The sequence below is a fragment of the Mustela nigripes genome, chromosome 12 (genome assembly GCF_022355385.1).
Source record: "Mustela nigripes isolate SB6536 chromosome 12, MUSNIG.SB6536, whole genome shotgun sequence".
Taxonomy (NCBI): Eukaryota; Metazoa; Chordata; class Mammalia; order Carnivora; family Mustelidae; genus Mustela; species Mustela nigripes.
In genome coordinates this window covers 152,787,707-152,790,843 of record NC_081568.1, presented here as the reverse complement: position 1 = coordinate 152,790,843, position 3,137 = coordinate 152,787,707, and positions in this window count along the sequence as shown.

Below are 3,137 nucleotides of genomic sequence, written 5' to 3'. Positions count from 1 at the left end.
ATAGTGTAGTAGTTCTTTTAATCCATGGCTTTCTCTTTCTGTCTTCCAAGGCATCTGAGCCTGCTATGGTCTAGAAGCCTAGAGTTTGCTTATGTGGCATGCTGCCCATAGCATCTAGATCCTGCTCCTGTCTGCACTGTCAGTATGGAGGAGGAACATAAACCATCATGCTCACCAGCTTCTCTGACCCAGAGAGAGTTTAAGTAGCTCCTCTACCATTTGGAAGAATTCTGGAGCTGGGTCTTTTTTTGGTTCAGTTGTTCTTTTAAACCATGGCTGTTTTCTGTGTCTCAGGGGAGATGAATCTGCTCCTGTTCTAACAGTACTATCACTCCCCACTGCAGTTTGCAGCAGGAGTGAGCATTCCCTTTGTTTCTGTGTCTCCATCTCTCCTCCTATTACTTATGCAGTCTCTCTCTCTTTTGTTGAGCAGAAGCTGTTCAGTTGATTGGTTCTTCTTCAGGAGGAATCGTTCTCTAAATAGGTGTATATCTGATGTTTCCACAGAGGATGCAAATTCAGAGTTTTCCTACATCACCATCTTGTACCAGGATATTTTTTTTTTCAATCAGAGTACATAGTTTATAATATCATTTACTTTTGGTGCTGAATTTTGACAAATATATAATAACATTCATCACCATTATAATATTCTACATAGTAGTTTGCAACCCCCCAAAATCCCATGTTTCACAGATACATCCCCCTGTCTCCTTACCCCTGGAAACTATGGATATTTCATTGCCTTAATATTTTTCCATTATATCATGAAATTAGAATCACAGTAGTGTAGCCATTACAGACTGGCTTCTTTACATTGTAATATACATTTAAAATTCATCCATGTTTTTCATGATTTGACAGTCACCTAATTTTAACACTGAATAATATGCCACTGTTTAGATAAACCACAGTTTATATATCTTTTCACTTACCTGAGAACATGTTGGTTATTTCTATATTTGCACTACTAAGAACAAAATGTTTATAAACATTTCTGTGGAGGTTATTCTGAGGACATATTTTCAACTCCTTGGGTAAATATCAAGCAGCATGATTGCTGGGCTGTATGGTAAGAGTGTGTTTACTCTTGTAAGAAACTGCCAAACTGTCTCTCAAAGTGGCTATGTCATTCTGGACTTTCATCAGCAACAAATGAGAGTTCCTATTACTCTACATATTCTCACAAGCATTTTGTATCATCCATATTTTGGATTTTGCCATTCTAGTAAGTCTGTAGTTGTACTCATAGGTGTTTTAATTTGCAATTATCTAATTTGCAATTACCTAATAATACATCTAATGATTTTGAGCATTCCTATATTTTCTAGCTACATGCATGTCTTTTTTTTTTTTTTTTAAGATTTTATTTATTTATTCCAGACAGAGAGTAAGAGAGATAGAGAACATGAGTAGTGGGGGAAAGGACAGAAAGAGAAGCAGATTCCTTGCTAAGCAGGGTCTCTATCCCAGGAATCTGGGATCATGACCTTGATTGGGAAAACTATACTCTATGATAGCTGACTAAACAAGCAAGGGAATTCCAGTCCCTGTCTCAAAGCCCTTCCAGGTTCTTCTTTCCTAGCCCATTTCCCCACGCATGCCAAAAGTACCAAGTATGTGGAAGTGGAAGGGTATAAATCCCCCTCCCTGCTTGTGCTCAGGGATCAGACCTTTGGAGAATAACCCCATCTGAGCCCACTGGTGTTAAATAAACCACTGATCCTCCAATCCCCCAAAGTCTCCAAGTACCACTTGGTTCTTCCACCACCATCCAGTCCAGGTTCTGCAACAACCTGAGCCAAAGACAGACACTTAACCGACTAAGCCACCCAGACACACCTATCTACATGCATGTCTTCTCTAGTAAGATGTTTGTTCAGATCTTTTACTCACTTTTTTTATTTGTCCAGGTTTTTATTTAAATTCCAAGTTAGTTAACATACAGTGTAATATTAGTTTCAGGTATATAATTTAGTAATTTAACACTTTTATACAACACCTGGTGCTCATCACAAGTGCACTCCTTAATCCCCGTCTCCTATTTAACCCATCCTGTCATCCCCCATCCCTCTGGTATTTTGTTATCTATAATTGAGACTGTTTGTTCTCTATAATTGAGACTTTTTTTTTAATTTATCCCTCTCTCTCTCTTCTCCATGTTCATTTGTTGTTTCTTAAATTCCACATATGAGTGAATTCTTATGGTATTTATCTTTTTCTGTTTGACTTATTTCACTTAGTATAATATTCTCTCACTCATGCACATCATTGCAAATGGCAAGATTTCATTTTTTTTAATGATTAATATTCCATTGTATACACCACATCTTTATCCATTCATCAGTCAATGAACACTTGGGTTCTTTCCATAATTTGCTATTGTTGAGAGTGCTGCTGTAAACACTAAGGTACTACTTATTATTTTTTAATTAGGTTGTTCATTGTTTTATTCTGAAAGTTAATGGGATGCCTTGATGGATCAGTTAATTAAGCATCTGTTTCAGCTCAGGTAATGATCCCAGGATTCTGGGATCAAGCCCTGTATCAAGCTCTCTGCTCAGTGTGTGGCCTGCTTCTCTCCCTATTTCTGCCTGTTATTCTCCTGATTGTGCTCTCACATACACACTCTCTATCTTTCAAATAAATAAATCTTTAAAAAAAAAGAAAGTTAAGGAGTGTGTGTGTGTGTGTGTGTGTGTGTGTGTGTGTTTTAGAAAGCAGTGCTTTCTTTACTAGATTTGTATTTTGGAATATTTAGAATATTGGCCTCTGGCTTATGCCCCCATACTCTTGAAATTACCTTCTACAGAAGACAAGTTTTTAGCTGCAATGCCAATCTTTTTTTTTCTTTCATAAATTGTGACTTCTAATTTTTCCTAAAATGTAATGGATAACACAAAGTCATCTAAATTTTTGCCATGTTAACCTCAAGGAGTTTTATAGTTTTGCATTTAATATTTAGATCTATGATCCATTTTGAGTTAATTTTTATAACAAATATGTCAATCTACATTATTCTTTTTACATATAGATGTCCAGTTGTTCCAGAACTGTTTGTGGAAATGACTATCAGTTTCCATTGATTTAGCTATATTTGTATGGGTCTATTTCTGAACTATCTTCTGCTCAATTTA